Source organism: Sceloporus occidentalis, unplaced genomic scaffold, assembly GCF_023333645.1.
Source record: "Sceloporus occidentalis isolate IW3139 unplaced genomic scaffold, rSceOcc1.0.p SCAF_1, whole genome shotgun sequence".
Classification (NCBI taxonomy): Eukaryota; Metazoa; Chordata; class Lepidosauria; order Squamata; family Phrynosomatidae; genus Sceloporus; species Sceloporus occidentalis.
The window spans coordinates 240,243,299-240,263,265 of record NW_028316981.1 but is presented as its reverse complement, the minus strand read 5'-3'; the positions used below and the strand labels follow the sequence as shown (position 1 = coordinate 240,263,265).

The following is a 19,967-nucleotide window of genomic DNA, read 5'->3' as shown; positions in this document are numbered from 1 at the left end:
CCGTCTAGAGGCAGCGCGGCCGTGATGTCCTCACGGCGGCGGCCATATGGAAGGGCCGCCGCCGTTTAGTGCGTGACGGGCATGCACTAGGGTTAGGGCGGTGCGGAAGCACCGCCCTTTTGTAACCCTAGTGCGTGCTCGTCACGCACTAAACTGCCAGTTTGTAACCGGCCTACAGTTCCCAGAATCCCATAGCACTGATCCATAGCTGTTTAAAATGATGCCAAACTGCATTATTTCTGAAGTGCAGATACAGCCATTGTCAACAAACAACAGAACAGCACCTAACATGATTTTTATGCTACAGAGAACTTTTTTAACCCTGGTGTACAGGTTTTAACCCTCGGCTCTCTACAGTTCAATGTAGCAGGATGAATGTAGACAGGGGAAGACGTCACCTTTTCTTCTGTCCTGGTGTAATCTCACTCTTGCTCCCCTGATAACCATTTTCAGTTTATTTTACGTATTTACTGTATTTTATGCCACCTTGTCAAATTAATTTTATGTGTTTAGTGTATTTTATGCCAATCTGTATTTTATGCTACTCAGTCAAATTTTAACTCATGGTAAAAATTGTCTTTTTTCATTTTGTGCTGGTCAATGATTCTATTACTGTAATAAAATGATTGATTGAATGATTGATCATTCCCAGTTGCTGCATCCAGAGAGAACACAGGGACTAGCCCTCCATCAAAGGAAAGACTTTGGGAAAGGGGAGGAATCTCCTCCAAACCTTCTGCAGCCAATTTGGGTCATATGTGGTCCAAGTCAGGCCAAATATTCTTCTCTCTTCTTTCAGTATTTCAAACTTTGTGTGTGTGTGCCTTCAGGTCACCTGTTGACATATGGCAACCCCATTAATTTCATAGGGTTTCATTAAGTAACGTTTTGCCAGTTCCCTCCTCTGAAATACAACCTACAGCACCTGGTATTTGTTACTGGTCTCCATCCAAGTATTAAACAGGGCTAACCCTGCTTAATTTCCAAGATAGATAGGATCTGATGCCTTTAGTGATTTACTGGTCCTTTAACATCCTATATGTGTAATAGTACAGTGGTAAATTCTGAAGTGAATGCTATCATTGTGACAGTCCTTATAGTGACAGCCCCAACAACAGTCCAAAAATGCCATCTTGGCTGATCTAATTTAAAAAAACAAATGAACAAACATTTCTTTCTTCTTTCTTCTCCGCCAGGAGCATGTCTTTTGTAAAGCTCATGATTCTTGCCACTCCAAGTATTTGAGATTAGAACAGAAGTCACTCATAACAATACATTGTTTCTGGGGAAATTCAATTTGCTTTAAGATGCAGTGAAAAATGCAGTTACCACCAAACACAAAATATAACTCCCTGCTTATCAAAAAGTACTAAAGCTTTACCCTGTGAGTACATGCTGCACTACATCACTGTATACATGACTACTCTGAAGTAAATGTTCATTGGGGTTACTCCCAGATTGCTTATCTAGTTTTCAGGAAGCGAAATGAACCATGTCTAATTTCTCACCTCAGAATGGCAATAGAATTTGTCTTTCTTATGAATATAAGCAATAAACATGATTGAAGGCTAAATCACCTCATGTGTTTTATTCCCTAGAAGCCATAATTTAATACATACAATGTAACTCCAGGGATTAATGTACTTTTCACATTGTGGCTATACTCATATCAGCACTTCTGGTAAATTACAAGAAAATGAGTCAATTTATAAGTAGTACATTCTGAATATTCTTTTGAGATTGCTCTTGAAGATTTTTCAGATTTATAGCCAAATACTACAGGTATATAATTACATCATAATAGCTGGAAATCCATTAACATTTTAAATCAGAGACTTCTCATAGCAAACAAAAGAGTTTTTCAGTCAAAAAGACGTATGCAAATAACGACACACTAAAAGGGGAAGGATTAAAATGTTACCATCATCTGTTCGGATAGTATCTCAAAACAGTTTCTTTCATTTCTCCCTCAAAATCTAAACTACATAAGAGAAGTGCAAACTGATTAGTTATTATATTTTAAAATATTGTATATTAGTTAAAAATAAAAAAAATGAATTTATTTATATATTGTAGAACATTAATTCATATCAAACACACTTTTACTGATTTTGTACCAAATATTTCAGTTCACATACTAGTGGGGAAAACCTCAGATGTTTAAATGTCACTTACCTGTATGAAGGCATACTTTAAATACTTTGTTTACTTAGTGTCCGCTGGCATTTGATCCCAGGACTCCCATGGACACCAAAATATGTGGATGGTCGTCTCATTAAATACAATGGAGCAGTAAAATGGTGTCCCTCATATAAAATGGCCAAAGCAAGGTTTGCTTTTTTGAACTGTAAAAAAAAATATATTTTAAAGCCATGGATGACTGAATCCATGCATGCAAAATCCATGGATACAGAGGGCTGATTGTATAAATCAAAACCTCCTGATTCATTTTCCCTCCCAGAAAACCCAAATATTTCCAAAGTAGGATGATTTTCTCAGGAGTAAACCAGCCTAACTAGAACAAGGCCTAGAGAGCTGGGTGGGTATATGAAGCTTATTTATGCACCTGAATGCATGGTTGCTTACTGAGTTTTCAAGAAATACAAGTTGATTCCTGCCTATTACTTCTGTACAAAACATTTTTTGTTTTTCATATAGGCTGCGCCTGCTGAAATCTCCCCTCATCTCCACATATCTATATATGCATAGTTATGTCTAGTTTACAAATAGTTCATCTGATTGTGAGAAAATAAACTGCATGCATAGCAAACTGATAATTAAAATTGACAGTCAGAGAATAAATAAGAAAAAAAGTGACTGAGGGAATCTGGAAGGTCCTGAAAACCAAAAAATTAACTACATTTTTATGAAATGCAGAATGGTCACTCTGTGCATTTAATTACAATTCAGCAATGAAAAACAAGCATCTGTAGATTTGTTTTCAATTTCCAACAATCAACTGAAACAAGGTAACAGTGCAACATTAAAGGTGCAAGAACCCTGTCATCTCTGGGAGTTTCAGGAAGAAGAGTGGGGAAAGGATCACATGATTCCTCTTTGAGAAAAGGTTATGCTATGAGCAGACAATCAGAGGTGACACAGCTCAAATATTTTGTACATAGTAGTTCCCAAATTCAGTCCTTAGCAGCTCTAGTAAAAATTATGCTTTCCAGCCTAACTATGAGCTGGTGCTCTGCATGTAGCGTTGTATGTGGATCATTGTAGTGACTGCAGATAGCTATACTGCTTCATTTCTTTATCAGGGTAACTTCTCTAAGAGGAAGAGGTTAGGGTGCACCTTGAAAAAAGCATCTTCTGAACTGATCTGCAGAGTGTAGATTAGTTAGCATAGAAACAGTTTCCTCATCAACCAAAGTCCTGGTGTAGTTCCAGATGACACAGAAAATGTGACATTCTGGTTTAGCTGCTCCAGAAATCACTTCCTTAACAGCCAGTAGCTCTTTCCTAAAGTCAAAAGTGGAACAATCAGCAACATAAGCTAGTGATGACTAAATGAAGCAACTCAGTATAATGTTTTTTACATAGATGCAGCTGCTCAAAAGAAATAGATTAATGCTTAGCAAGGACTCTGCCCTTTTAGTTTTACTAATCATGAGAATTGTAATTCAATCAGAAAATAATCAAGGTTCTTTTCATGTAAAGCAAAATTAGGAGTCTAATGATATGAGACCTCTGTACCCCAAAACTTAATTATATTAATACTTAAATAGCTTTTGTGAACATGAAGATACACCGTCTAAGTTTTTCATTTCCTCAGCCTGTAGGAGAAATTGCAGATGTATGCCAAAGGTCTCTTCCTCATCCTCGAAGCATGAAATGAGGCATGCACTGTCCAAACCACAGTTGTCCCTGTCAGCCTTGGATTCCAGGGTGAGTTAAAACACATTACAGACATCTATGCTCATCCAAGGACTCAATATACTGAAATATTGTAGCCAATCTCTTAAATTAAAGCCATGTGCATATAACCTACAAGTGTTTTGTACACACACACACACACATAGAGAGAGAGAGAGATGCAAATATACATTGCCAAATTCTCAAGCATGGAAAGCCTCAGTGACAGCCTTCCAAAGCAATGATTTATTGTGCATGGACAGTTTTCCCCATCCACAGTTAGATTGGTTTTCCCACCAATTACCATCGCTTATGAAAATGTGGATATTACTAAGCCAGATCCAGTTATAATTTTAAAACATATGATATTATTTGTTCTGTGAAAATAAATCCACTGGCAGCTGATTTCATTCAGACAACATGAAAATTATAAATTGACCAAAAATGAAGAATTGGATTGAAATAATTCTGTACGCCATTCATTCCCAACCCAACCCTTTATCCCTTGATTAACAACAAGCAAAGCAATGGTAGAAATGTATTCATACTGTAATTATGTCAGACATTAATGGTAACAAAATTTAGAAGCATAAAAATAGAAGACAATATTCTTAGGCAAATTTGGATTTGTGAAACATGTAACCATTGGGCTGTTCTCTTATACCCACTTTTATAACTTGGGATTCAAGTCAATGGGACTTACTTCCAACTAAACAGATACAGAATTGTATGGTTAGCATGTACACAAGAAGAAGGTTTTAAGACATTGCCACAGCTCTTACTCAAATAATTAGCAAAACTTTTACATTTCCATTATGACTAATATTTCTGCTTTAAGCATGGTAATTACTGACTGGAAATACTAATTTTCTTTAGAATACACGATTCATATCTACATATGCATAGTTATGCTAGTTTATGAATAGTTCATCTGATTGTAAGAAAAACAGTAAACTGATAATTAAAATCGACAGTCTAAGAATGGTAAATAAGAAAAAAGTGACTTCAGGAATCTGGAAAGTCCTGAAAACCAAAAACTGAGCTAAATTTTTGTGAAATGCAGAATGGTCACTCTGTGTAATTATTACAATTCAGCAATGAAAAATAGGCATCTGTAGATTTGTTTACAACAGTGTTGCCAATTTCTGGGGAATTCCCTGATTTCCGGGTAATAAAAAGCCTTTCTGGGGAATTTTTGGATATTAAAAATTTGGGGGGATTTCCGGGAAATTAAACCTTTCGGTTGGGGAATTAAAAGCCTTTCCGTTTATAGGGAATTATTTCACTTCCCGCCCCCCAAAAATGGCTGAAAATGCATTTTCCGCCCCCAAAATGGCCGACCCGGAAGTCCTCACCCCCCAAAAAATGGCCGACCCAGAAGTCCCGGCCCCTTTTGCCTTCCCATAGTGCTTTGCAGTCCCTTGACCCAGAAGTCCTGCCCCCTGACCCAGATGTCCCAGGGAATTTGGGGGCGTTTCGGGGATTTTCAGGGGGATTTCCTTCAAGGGTGATTGGTAACAATCTCTAGCAATCAGCTGAAATAAGATAAGGATGATATACAAAAATAAACTCACAGCACATGTAAACCGAACATTTAAAATGGGCCAGATATTAAACTATGAACTGGAACTTGGAAAATATATTTTCAAATTAGCAAGCATATATCTAGGGATTTATGGTAAACTTCAATTTCTAGACCACATTGGAAAGGTTCTTCATTACATAATAACATTATATAAATAAAACATAGTTGATAGCAACTACAGGCTGAAACAGACTCCAAGCCACCCCAGAGAAAGCTGAATCGGGGCCGTGGCAACCTCACATCGCAACCCCAATCTGGCTCTTTGTTGGCCCAAGAAGAGCTGGCAAAATGCCGCTTCTTTTTGAGCGGGCAAAAAGCCATCTTTTCTGCCACTGCTATAGCTTTACAAAACTCATGCAGTGTGCACTGTATAAATGCCACACCACTGGAGCACCGCAGAGCTGCCCACCATGTAGTTGGGTGGGTGGAATGATTTAAATGCAGTCCTCTGATGCCGCCCCCAAGCCGCCACAAAGGGGCAGTCTGTTTCGCCCCATGTTTCATTTATGCAGAAAAGGCTATACCATGTAAATTTTCTCATCTGATTTGTTGGTTCTATCTGACATTTGGTAAAGGTTTCCAAGTACCATACAGGATGTTGCATATATGAATATTTTATCTCTTGCTTGTCTTGCCTTCTTTTCCCAAAATGCTCAGAGAGCTTCAGCTATGTAATGTAATGAAATGGAATGTTAACATAACGTTTATGACGTAGTTCATTTACTTGAGAGGAAAGGACCCTTCCCCCTGGATGGCAGATTTGGCCCTATCTGTAGTTCTATAATACTCTTAGCATGTGGCTTAATGATTTGAGTATTAGAGTACAACTCTGGGGAACAGGGTTCAATTCCCTACTCGGCCAAGAAACCCACAGGCAAGTCACATCAACTGCAGGGGAAGGCAATGGAAAACCTTCTCTGAACAAATGCTACCAAGGAAAACCCCATGATAGTTTTGGCCTTAAGGTCAGAAACTACTTGAAACCCAATGAGTTTCACAGCTGAGTGGGGAATTGAACCCTGGTGCCCAGAGTTGCTTTATTATTTACATCCTTTATTGTTTATACCAGTGGCATTAGTAGTGGGTGGGTGACATTGGGTGACATCCCAGAAGAAAGGTGACACTTGTTTGCCTGGCCCCCAATGCTGTCGCCCCACTTTCCTCATGAGAACAGTATCATGAGGAGAACAAGGTAGCGGCCGTCCGTGGAAGAGCATCCCAGATGTTGGAAGCAGCCACTGAAGAGGCTCTCTGTCATGTGCTCACCAAGCAAGCCTGTGATGGTAGTAGGATCAAGATAAAAGCTTTTCCTTGTAGATTTTATGTCCCTTGCAGGTTTTTATGGGGAGATACGAAGCTGCTTAATACTGCTTGCATCATACAGGGGGAAAGTACATAAAATGTGCATAAAATGATGCAGAATATAATTGTGAAAACCAAGCACTTAACATCCTACTGACCACTTTTGGACGGAGTTTCTTTTTTTTATCAGAACAATAAAAAGAGGATGTTCCCATATCTTCAGTGCATTTCAATTTCAACATATATTAATGCAAACACTGCATAGTATTTTGTACAAGGTAAGCACCCTGTCATCACTGTAATCAAAGAGTTAAAACAGTGACATAAAATCACATCTTTCCCCCTTCATCTTTTCAGTGCATACTTATGGGTGAAGTAAAATGAGGATTCAAATGTGCATTAACAGTTAAATGTATATGGTGAACAGATGGGGAAAAGGATGAAATGTTCCATCAGGATGAAGCAGAGGGGGAATGGGTGATAGGATCACTCTGCCAGCTCTCCTGAAAAACACACTTCCTTTTGGCTATTCCTCCAGTCCCTGCTTCTTCCCTGCTTCTATTCAGTCTGGTATTATAAGTATTACTGTTTAAGAACATTTGTCTCTAACTGCTTTTTCCTTTTTCCTCTATCCTATTTCCCTTTTGCTACATGTCTTTTGGAGTAAAACAGCTTGATAATTTTAGACTCTCTTCTTGATAGCCTTACGATGCTGGAGGTGGGAAGGGGGCTTTCAGTGGCCATGTGTACTATTCAGCTGTAAAGCACAAATCTAACATTTAACTGTCCCCCCTCCACACACTATCCTTCCATACTTTACAACTGCTACTACACTGCTGGTGCGTCATAGACTGAAAAAGAAGCCTTTACAAACTCAAAGAAAGAGACAGTGGGCATGTACAGTTTCAGATTTTAAGCCTAGAGCCATTATCACTGTCGCAATAAAACAGATTTTGCTTCTGCAGCCTTGATACTAAACACAAACACACCATTTTGGTGTAGAAAGAGTTACTTTAATAACTGTAAAGTGAACCTCTGGTAACCATGTCCATGCTATAGCCAGTCACTCTATGAAACATTTTAAAAATGAGAATGCTGCCACAAACAGTATCCAAGCAGGCATGGTCCCCACCATGTCTATGCCTGTCTAAGTGCTGAGCTTGGCTGTATTTACTGCTGTCCCACCACCTGCCATACACTGGGTTTCACCCTGGTGTTCAGCCCATTGTGCACTATGTGTTGTTTTTATTAACTGTATGCAAACCATGGAGTCAGTCAGTGTGGTGTAGTCATTTGAATGTTGGACTATGACTCTGGGTTCAATTCCAAGCTCAGGCATGAAACCGACTGTGTGACCTTGGGCAAGTCACATTCTCTCAGCCTCAGAGGATGGCAAATCACTTCTGAACAAAACTTACCAAGAAAACCCCATGATACAGTCGCCTTAGGGTGGCTATAAGTCGGAAACGACTTGAAGGCACACAGCAACAACAACAAAACCATGGAGAGGCAGCATGGCGTAGTGGTTTGAGTGTTGGAAGTAGAATTCTAGAGACCTGGGTTTGAATCCCTGCTTGACCATGGAAACCCATTGGGTTACCTTAGGCAAGTCACATTCTCTCAGCCTCAAAGGAAGGCAAGTGCAATCCACCTCTGAACAAATCTTTCCAAGAAACCCCTGTGATAGGGTTCCCTTAGGGCTGCCATTAACTGGAGAGAGAAAAACTTGAAGACACTCTACCAACAACAACAACGAAGGACGTACTGTGATACGTTTTGATTGAAGAGCAGCCAAATATGCTTTCAATTAACTGCATAGCTTCTTGATGCTATGGAAGGATGGAGTGCGCTGTAATCCCATGCACATTTACACAGAAACCACACTGTTTGCTGGGGCATACTTCTAATTGTGTGTACAGTAATAACCCTATTTAACTTCTACTGACTTTAGTGCAATGGATTACTGAATAAAGGAATTTTCAAGACACTTTGCAGGCAGAATTGCTGGGATCTGCTCTGACTTAGATGCTGTAGTTGAGACAAGTCCAGTGGATGTAATATTGGTGCCTGCTTGTCCTGTATTAATGGATAAGTTTCAGTTTATGCAGCATGAGGATAAGGACTGGCGCTTTGGAGAAATGAGAACCACCACATACATACCGGATCCCTGCCCTTCCTGGCTCCTTAAAGCGGCCAGAGGGGGACTGACGAAGTGGGTAAGCGGAGTGGTGAATGCCTCACTACAGCATTAGGCACTACATCTTGACTGTGGTGAGGCCATTAACTAAAATTCCAAATTCTGTAAGATGCCATCATGAAAGTGGTATCAGCACACTGAAACTGTGAAGTGTATGACAGGGAACCCAACCTTTGCTGCATTGCACAAATAGGAATTAGGCAGTGTGTTGCAAAGGAAAGGTACATAACTAGGTACACCTAGCACCACCATCCAATCCATTCTGGAGAGAAAGGTTGTGGTATCATGGGATGACAATGCCTGTGCAACACACTCAAAATCTGTCTCTGTCTTAATCCAGTTGTTAATCCTGACTAGAGTAAACTCTGTGGATTAAGCCTCCAAGGTGCTGCAAGATCCCTTTTGCATAGATATTCCAGACCAGGCTACATTAACATAACATTTCTCTCTGTACAAATTTAAATACACTTCAGTCCAAAACACACTGCAGAAACAATCCACTGTGAGACCACTTTAACTGCCCTGGCTCAATCCTAAGGAATTCTGGGAACTCTATTTTGTGAGACATTTAGCCTTCTCTGCCAGAGAGTTCCCAGAATTCCTTAGGATTGAGCCAGGGCAGTGCCACAATAAAATACAGCTCCCAGTACTGAACCAGGGCACTTAAAGAGGTCTCAAACTGGATTATTTCTGCAGTGTGTTTCAGACCTGTTTCTGAATTCCACCCTCTTAATTAAGGGGGTTTAATCTATGTGTTGCCGGTGTTGATGTGTACCTTCAAGCCACTTCTGACTTACAGTGATCCTAAAATGAACCTACGGCAGGGCTTTCTTGGCAAGGTTTGTTCAGAAGGACAAGCTTGGCAAGGCTTCCCTGTCTTTGAGGCTGAGAGAGTGTGGGTTGGCCAAGGCCACTCAGTGGTTCTTCATGGCCGACCTAGGATTCAAACCCTGGCCTCCATAGCCTAATACTCAAACCACAACAAGTCAACAATGGATTAAATGGGTCTACTCTAGCAGGATGCCAGTCTATACCTAGGGAGCTGTGTCTGCACTGCAAAATAATCCAAGTTGACAGCGCTCCATGATATGGAATCCTGGGAAATCAAAAAGAGAAAGCTAAAAGATAAAAAGTCTCACCAAACTACAAATCCCAGAATTCCATAGCATTGAGCCAGGGCAATTAACGCACTGCCAGCTATGGAATTCTGGGAAATTATAGTCCTGTGAGGCAGGAATCCCCTTTCCCCCTGGGACAGGAGAGAGCAAGGGACAGACTCTCCCCTCAAGGGCCTTTCTTTCCCTCTCCTGCGACAGAGAGAGAAGGGAGAGGAGTAGCTACTACTGCTACTGCTGACTCTTCCCTCTCCTCTATTTTCCCCGCGCGCCCCCAGGACTGGCAACTCTGAGGAGAGAGAACTATGGCCCGAGCGGAGATTGGCATCTCCCTCCTCCAATCGCTTTCCCCCTTTTGCTCGCAGGGGCGGGACCGACGGGAGACCCGAGCGGAGACCGCGCGAGGGAGAGACCACATCGCGCATGCGCGGTCTCCTTTTTTTTTTTACCTGGCACTGCTTTGGCGTTGTATTTTTCCCACCCGGGGCTCCTAAGCGTTCCAGCACCGCTTGATGGCGTCACCGGGACAGGCCCCGCCCACCGTCTCTGTCTACCCACTCAGTAACTCCGCCCCTTTTCCTCAACTGCCAGTCACACCAAACCATTGCGCTCTGCCACTTTAAATGCCCTGGCGGCATCCTCCTGTTGCATTCTGGGATGTGTAGTTTAAGGAGGGGCATTTAGAATCCTCAGCCAGAGAGCTCTTAGGCCTCACTGAACTACAAACCCCAGAATGCAACAGGAGGCAGGCAGAGCAGTTAAAGTGGAGTAACAGTGCTATAAGAGTATAGTGCGATCATCTTAATGCCTGTTGTTGGGTTTCCCACTTATGGCAACTCTAAGGCGAACCTGTAATGGCGTTTTCTTGACAAGTTTCCTTGGGGTGTTTGCCATTGCCATCCTCTGAGGCTGAGAGAGTGTGACTTGCCCATGGGGGTTTCCATGGCTTCCAGAGTCATACTCCAACACTCAACACCTCACCCCACTGGCTCTTGGGGTAAAATAAACTCCAGGGTCATAAGTTGATGACTATGGAGGCCCAGGGTTCGAATCCTAACGGGGCCATGTAAACCCACTGGGTGACCTTGGCCAAGTCACACTCTCTCAGCCTCAGGATGGCAATGGCAAACCCTCTCTGACGAAGCCTGTCAAGAAAACCCTATTACAGTTTTGCCTTAGTATCACCGTAAGTTGGGAATGACTTGAAGCTACACAGCAACAACATAGTCCCAATGCTCAAACCACTACACCACACCATTGCTTATTGGGCCAGTGTAAAACCTGGTGAGCTTCATGACTGAATGGAAAATTAACCATGTCTTAGCCATTCTAGTCCAAAAATCTACAGTACAGCCTGCTTCAGGTGTGGTCCAGAGCCAAGACAAGTTACTTTTTGGGTACAATAACATCAAAAATTCATCAAAGAGTAATACCTTTATTGGGCCCATCAAAATGTACAATATACACAATGCAAGCTTTCGAAGCACCACTGGCTTCTTCATCAGGCAAGGTGTTAAAACCATACAGGAGATAAAATTGTAGATGTTAGTCATAGGCCTCCATTTTGCTGTTTTTGTTCTCAATTGAGATGGTATGGAGGGGTATCTCTTGCAGACATGCAGATCTTCCTTCTGGCCATCTTCCTTCTGGGAGATTCAAAGTCCAGGAAATTTAACAACCATTTGCAACACAAAAAAGATACTTCCTTTGCATTCCAAAAACTTTCCATCCTTGTAAGGCTACAGGCCCATTTGTTAAGTGAAGGACACTGAATTTCTCAAGAAGTCTTCATGCTTTTGCATTTTGAGATCTGGGTTCCCAGAATCCTTCAGCCAGCATAGACAGTGGTCATGCTAGTGGTCTGAGCATTGGACTATGATTCTGGAAACCAGGGTTCACATCCCCACTGAGCCACAGAAACCCTCTAGGTGACCTTGGGCATGTCCAGGGTGACCAGATGCTCTCCTTTTCCAGGACATGCCCTACATTTCATCCTTCTGTCCTGGAAGAATTTCAAAATGTCCACTGTTTTGAGCATGGCTAACAAGCCTGGATTTAGATTTATATTAGTGGTTTTAGCTTTTATTTGGTAATGCCCTACATTTTTCTTGAATGCCCTACTTTTTGTGATGCCTCCTTTGGACTTTGGGCATTTGGTCACTGTGGGAATGTCACATTCTTTGCCTCAGAGGAAGGCAAAAGAAAACCCCCTCTGCAGAAATCTTGCCAAGGAAATCCTGGGACAGGATCACCTTAGGGCCACCATAAATCAGAAACAACTTGAAGGCATGCAACAATAACAAATAGTTCCCAAAAGTTACAGTCAGTCCTCCACATTCACTGGGGTTAGCGGTGCAGGATTGCCACAAAAGTGGGAAAAAACGCAAATAACTCTAGGTCCCTCTCATACCATATCTAACATGCACAACAGGTACAATCCGCAGATTCAGTCCACTGTGGATACCTTTGAGGCAGTCCGGTTCCTTCAAAAGTAAGAAGCTGGTGGCTGGCGATGCTTGCCGCTTCCTCACTGCTGCCCTACACCATTTTTAATAGTGACTTCCAAGTCTCAGTGTACATTCAGTCTCTCAGACTTAGGAGCCTGGGGGGAGTTATTCATGGTTTTTCCACATTCGCAGCAAATAATCCATGGATTATCAAATCCACAAAAGTTCAAATCTGAAAATGTGCAGTTTCTTCAAGCTCACATGTTCAGAGTAGTGGCATCACTGGGGGAATGTGGGGGTGCAGACTGCACCAGGTGACACCCTAAAAGGGGGGTGGCACCACTGCTCCTCAAACACCTATCTATTGGCAGAAAAGGGCTGTGGCATTCATCTGTTTCCTTTTAAAACGCTTTAAGAGATGGTGGAGGTGGGGTGAAGCAGGATTGGCACACACACCCTTCCCCACTGCTGCCTCCCTCCTGGGCTTTTTTCCTCTAAAAGAGAAAAGCCTGGGAGAGAGGAGGAGGAGGAGTGTGCATGCATGTGGCGTCCTTGACCTCATGATCAAAACTGTGAGTGTCAAAGCCACAAATACCAAGCAACAACTGTACATCATCACATCTGATAAGCACACATTCATTTGGGAAAGCACTCTGCCACTGAAATTGCTATGATATCCACAGCAGCCTAATTTCTAGAACAATGCTTTTTTATTATTTCCATATTGTGGTGAGATTGCAAAAGAGCATGCCCCTCAAATGTCATTTCAGACTTCTTTCCAGGATGTTCCCCTTTTGTTAGTATATATATATATATATATATATATATATATATATATATATTGCAGCCTGTTAATCCATGGACGCATCTATAAAAGCAAAGAGGCAGTATTCACCCATGCATGACTCAGTGAAACACCAGTCGTTTCCCACCATCTCATGATCTAGCAAGTGTGAAAAGGCAGTGGGATGATGGTCAAACTTTACACATTTATTTTTAATGCTATAAAGTTACTGTTTTAATATTTGGTAGAAGTTAAAACTTTCTGATTATTCATAAGTAAACCCCACTTTATTCAGTGTGGCTTACCTCACTGTAAATGTGTTATAGATTGCAGCCTAATTATTCGGCTTCCTAGATTCTGGTTGTTTCATGTTGGTTGGATTGTTTCACTAAGTAACTTAATCCTCTCTTGCCATAAAATTTCTGGCAGTGGACCTGGATAGCAAGTTGCTTAAGGAAAACAAAAGCTGTAATAATAATAATAATAATAATAATAATAATAATAATAATAATAATAATAATAATTATTATTTATATAGCGCTGTAGATTTATAAATCCAATGCTCAGATAAACATGCTTCAATCCCATTGATTTCACTCTTGGAGCTGTAATACTATGTACACTGGCATAGGAGTGAGCTTCATTGACACAGTAGAACTAAGGTCTGAAAAAACATGTATGAGAGCAGATTATTCCAAAATACAGTCAGTGATGAGACTGTAAGATGTATGGAACTTAAATCTATACTTCCAAGATTAAGTATGTAGAGAGATCTTGTAGCACCTTTGAGACTAACTGGAAGAAAGAAGTTGCATGCATAGACTTAAGTCTGCTTCCTCAGATGCATTTGGTGGAGTTGAAAGCCAGGGACAAACCTATATGCATACCCTTGGTGTGTGAGAATGTAAATTGAAATTCAAAATCCTTTGTGTATGGAAATGCAGTGGCAAGTCCAGTTTTAATGATGGTTGTTTGTGAACAAAGGCATTGGAAACTAAGGGGCTCGACAGACCACCCCTTTGGAGTGGCATCCTGCCATTCCTTTCAGTGCTGGATTGAGGCCGCAGTAACTGTGCTCTGTGGCCACAATCCAGTGCTTTGCTGGTGCTAAAAGAAATGGCAAAATGCCACTTCTTTGAGTCCCAGCAAAAAGGCACCTTTGCTGCTGTCGCGGTGGCTTTTTGACGCTGCTTTAGCACAGCATGTCTAAACACTGCACCAATGGAGTGCCATGACACCCCCCACCGTGCAGTTGGGTGTGTGGCATAATGCTGGTGTGGAGGCAGTGTGGGGTGGCCAGCATGCATACACCATGATACCATGCCTCCTCCACGCCAGCGTATAATGCTGGTCTGTATAGCCCCAAACTCCTTGGGTTTCCATCAAATGCATCTGAGAAAGTAGACTTAAGTCTACAAAAGTTCATGCTGCCAACTTCTTTCAATTAGTCTCAAAGGTGCTACAAGATCTCTCTGCATACTGATTCTACAGACTATTGTGGCTATATCTTTGCATTCCAAGACTAAAGTGAAGTCCTTGTCCTGTCTGTTGTACCAGATTAGCAGATCTCACTAATGAAAATATCAGGTGCATACTCTAAAGCAGGGGCAAGGACTTATCACCCTGTGGAGGCTGTTGAACCACAGCTCAGATTGTTACTGGTTATTTCCCTGAGGGCAAGAGCTGATGGGAGTGGGAGACCAACACTATCTGGAGAGTCACGGGCTCCCCATCACTGTTCTAAAACTTCCCTATCAATATTAATTCTGTTCTATTGTTGTAAATTCTAAGGCCAGCACTGGAACAGAATTGAATGCTTCAGTTTTGCCCCAATTTGCATTATACAGAAAATCAGCACTAGAACAAATTCCAGCAGGAAACAGATTACAGGGATGTATTTCTAGAAGAAGAGGTTTGAGCGCTGGTCTATGATTCTGGAAACCAGGGTTTGAATTCCTGCTCGGCCATGGAAACCCTTGGGGGTGTCACACTCTCTCAGCCTCAGAAGAAGACAATGGCCTGTGAACATATCTGGCCAGGTAATCTGGTCACCAAAAATTGAAAACAACTTGAAAGCACACAACAATGAATTTCTAGGAAATGATAGGTACAATGAGTACATATACTCCAGGTAAACCCATTCTTTCAGTGCCAGTACTTACGGAGCCAAGTAGCATCATCCACACACAAGAAGAGGGTATCTGCAATCATGGAGAAAATCTGTGGTTTGCAAAAGTACACATTCTTTAAGGGAAAAAAATGTAGCGCATTATATGGAGGGGAGATTAGTCAGAGATGAGCATGTTCTATGGCAGATATTTGTTGTGGAGTGGGAAACAGGAAAGGACATGATTGTCTGGTTAAGATCCTGTTCAATTACACTACACACTGCAAATTTGTTGTCGAGTCCCAATTATATTGTGTTGCTGCATTCAGCAGGCTGAAAATCAGAGCTGTCCTTTTGGCTATTAACATTTGCAACTTGGCAGCAGTATGTTTGCAAGGCCTAATGAAATCTCAACAGTCAGTCAGAATGTGGGGCTTTACTGCCCAGGAGTCTTTCCTGGTGTCAGAAACTTTCCCTTGAATTTTTTGTCTACCTATCAACAGAGGATGGTGTTTTGGAAAAAGACAAAAGAAACAATTAATTTCGACTTGTGAAAAAAAAAAAAGAAATATAATGGTAGTTTGTGGCAGGAAATCTATGCAATGGTCAACAGACATTTGCCACAGACAAATAAGACTAATCATTCAGTATACTCAGCATTCCAGTTAAGAAGTAAAGTAAATAAGACAGCTTTACTGAATCACCTGAAAGAGAAGAGATGGGGGTATAGCTCAGTGGTAGAGCATTTGACTGCAGATCAAGAGGTCCCTGGTTCAAATCCAGGTGCCCCCTCTTTTAAATACACAACATTGTTTTTTATTTGATCTTTAGTTCTTTTTACTATAACCACATTTCTAGCTTTTGAAACAGGTTAATTTTGATCTTCATGCATATAAATATTGCTTTACTTCAAAGAAGAACTGTTTTATTCTCATAGAAAAAGATGAATGTTGCTGCATTAAGAACCCGGGCTGCTTTTCCTTTCTGGCAGTTATCACTTCCATGTCCCCCTAAGAAGCAATTAATATTTAAAGGCTAAAATCTGACCTGTTACTGGTCCTTGTTGGATAAAGGCATCGTTGTCTGTTTCATGTGCCAGAACTGGAAGAGCCCTGCTATTTCCAAGTAATAAGTGCAAAGGGAGAGCGATTCAAGGATTACTTACAAATTAATGGACAGAGAGAAGAATTATCCACCGTCATCCTGAACTAATAGTTATTTTATTTTAGGATACAGATTAGGGGGGTAAATGTACTAACATTTAGATCTAGATGTGCTCTCTATGTGAAGCTGGATGCGGATATTTTTAAAAGAATTTTTGTTTTAATTTTTTATTTTTAGGTTTATTGTGGCATTACTGTGAGATGTAATTTAAAAATAATATTCAAACTCACTATTCTACGAGAGAAAACAGGAACAGCGGTGGTACAAAGGATACTACAAAAGTAGCAGACAAAGAGAAATTAAATGGGATGCAGTCTGAGCACACATAATGTATCTGTTGAGACTACTTTCTAGCATGTTTACTATGCATATGTTGTCCAACATTGCCTCAAAGATCCCACAGTTCATCTTTACCTAGAGCTCACTATAATCAGCCACTGAAAAAAACCAGTTTAAAATGTAGAAAAAGAAGGTGGCATGGATTTATTATTTGTTGTTACAGTCAGAAAATGAATGTACACTGCACCAGTTACATATATACAGTACACACTGCTATACTGTATCAACTACTGTATATATATTTAATGTGATTTCATATATATCATTGTATTTTTATTTCCACCTTTACATGCCGTAGCTCATTTCAACCAATACAATAGACTAGAACCTTGGCCATATTTTAGAACATCAGTCTTGATATGAGCTACCAAATATTCAGAATTCACTCTGATTTACAGCTGGTTGTCTATATTAATAATTCTGCTGATTTGCTGTCTGCTTGCAAGCAGCAATTTCTCAGTTCATGCCTGGTACTGACACTGTCCACATATATATATATATATATATATATATATATGCGTGCTACTGAAGTATTATGTGCTCAACCAAATGAGATCCTTAAGCTCACATGGACCCTTGTCCATTTAGCCTTTTGTAACTGGAAGGTTTTAAATCAGTGATTCCCAAATGTTGATCTTCCAAATCTTTGGGGCTTCAGTTCCCACAATTGGCCAAGCTAACTGAAATTTCTGGGAGATGAAGTTCAAAGCATATAGAGGACCTAAATTTGGGAACCACTGTTTTAAATGCAGTTAGTAAAGAACCATGATTTGCTGTTGGTACCAAACCAAGAAAGCTATGGTTGGCTATAGTTGGCATAGACTAGAGCTTGGAAAAGTAATGGCGGAAAGATGCAGTTGCCAGAGTACCCAGACAACATTGCTACTGGCCATGCTGACTCAGGGATTTAGGGAATTGCAATCCCTCAGACAGTAATGAAGATAATAAAAACACTTAAATAGATAAAATATTTTTCATATTTTGGCTTAGTCATTAATCAGAATGGAGGCTGCAGTCAAGAAATCAGAAGACATGGGAATGGCATCTGTGAAGGAACCAGACAAGATCCTGAAGTGTAAAGATATATCATTGAATAGTAAATTTAGGATTGTCCATGCCATCGTATTTCCCATTTCTATGTATAGTTGTGAAAGCTGGACAGTGAAGAAAGCAGAATAATAATAAATTGTATTTGTATTTCCCACCTCTCCTTGTGGATCGAGGTGGGATTACAGCAGAGAATAAAAATAACAATACAATACGAAATACAATATTATCTAAAAATACAGTCAATAAAACAACAACATTACTACCAATCACTAAAAAGGCCAAATCGTTGTCAATTTTCCATGCTACCAAGTTGGGAATGTTCCATGAAATCAGCTATAAAAGGTCAGGTGGATAGGCCCGCTAGAAGAGATCCGTCTTAAGTGCCTTTTTAAAGGCTTCTAAGGTGGTAATGAGATGGATCTCTTCTGGTAAGTTGTTCCATAATTTAGGAAGATAGGAAGATAGATGTTTGGAATGTGCTGCTGGAAAAGAGTTCTGTGGATACTGTGGACTGCTAAAAAGACCAATAGATGGGTTCTAGAGTAAATCAAACCTGGACTCTCCCTAGAATCCATGATGACTAAACTGAGGCTGTAGTACTTTGGACATATCATAGCCACCATTAATTCCATTTTTGGTAGAAAAGTGGGATATAAATTCACTAAATAGATAGATGAATAAGTAAATAAAATATCACGAGAAAATATGACTCACCAGAAAAGACAACAATGTTTGGCAAGGTAGAAGGCATCAGGAAAAGAGGGAGAGCACATTCCAGATGGATAGACTCAATCGAGGAAGCCATGGCTCTGAGTCTGCAAAACCTGAGCAGGGTAGTAGATGATAGGAAGACATGGAGGTCTCTCATTCATAAGGTCACCATAAGCTGAAGTCAACTTGATGGCACTTGACAAGAACAACAAAGTCCCCCAAAGTAACTTTTTCAGATTCAGGTGCAAATCACAGGTACAAATCATAGCTTGCATGGAGTTCAGGACTACAATTCATGCTCCGACAGTTTTAAACTGCTTTTCTAATCAAATGTAATACTTTGCCATTGCTGTTCCATTGATTTTTATTGTATTTGTTTTGTTATCATATTTGATTTAAATTTATTGTTAGATGCCATAGGTCAAGTTCTTGAAGTGTAAAGCGGTCTAAAAATCATAACCCTTAAAACAAAGAAATAAATAATATCTGGCTTCAGGAAAACTATGGTTTGTGCAAATCATAGCTTGTTAGGCTGAGGTGTAACAGCAAACTATGATTAGATGTTTTGGTAACCATTATCAGATTTCCCAGTCACCATGCACAATCATAAGGAGGAGGGATAGAAAGGAGCCTAAGAGCCAAAGTTAACATTTACATACAAACTTAACTGTGCTTATGTTACATCTAAACACAGTTGTATTTAAGCTTATTTATCCATGGTTTGGTATGATTTCTGAATTAACCAATCAGACCTACATATGAAGACATTTAACCCTTTCACAATATAGTCCATTTAAAAATACTATTATTTATAACACATATATGAAACCTGTGCATACATATTTCCATTTACAGTTATGTTTTAAAATACTATATGCACTGCAATATGATCTAACTCTCAGCTAGATCAAGGGAGGAAAAAGAATACTTCACTAGCCAATTAAATACTGACACTTGCATAACCATTTGTACAGCTGCACTACATCAAAATTTACAACCCCTTTCCCTGTGTAGAGTAGTCAACCATGACAAATTATAACATGACACAATTCCACTCCCAAATAAAAGAGCTGATTCTGATTTGAAACTAGCTAAATCAGACAGCTTTGAAATTTATGAGACTGGCATGTTCCTGGATTAGTCAGGAGCCACTAAAAAAGGGAAAGTTGGGGGGGGGGGGGGAGTTTATGTTAGCTAGTTAAAACAGAGAATATCATAAAAGTGACACACTGTATTGTATCCAGCCTGTGACCACTGCAAGCCTGGACAGATATTTTCTTTTTAACTGTACTTGTGGCCAGTGCTTTT

The 19,967-nt window shown here is 40.4% G+C and overlaps 1 protein-coding gene and 1 non-coding gene across 3 annotated transcripts in view; one reads left to right on the top strand and one right to left on the bottom strand.

Moving 5' to 3' along the window:
• AOPEP (aminopeptidase O (putative)) overlaps positions 1-10,568 on the bottom strand; it is a 224,257-nt gene extending 213,689 nt beyond the window's left edge. For both annotated transcript variants that reach the window (XR_016277370.1, XM_089490878.1), the window contains exon 1: positions 10,507-10,568. The gene's annotated coding sequence lies outside the window, so the exon portion shown is untranslated. The remainder of the gene's footprint in view (positions 1-10,506) is intronic.
• Positions 10,569-16,115: 5,547 nt separating this feature from the next.
• Positions 16,116-16,187, top strand: TRNAC-GCA (transfer RNA cysteine (anticodon GCA)). Its single transcript has one exon. It is a non-coding gene; the product is annotated as a tRNA-Cys (tRNA).
• The last annotated feature ends 3,780 nt before the right edge of the window (positions 16,188-19,967 follow it).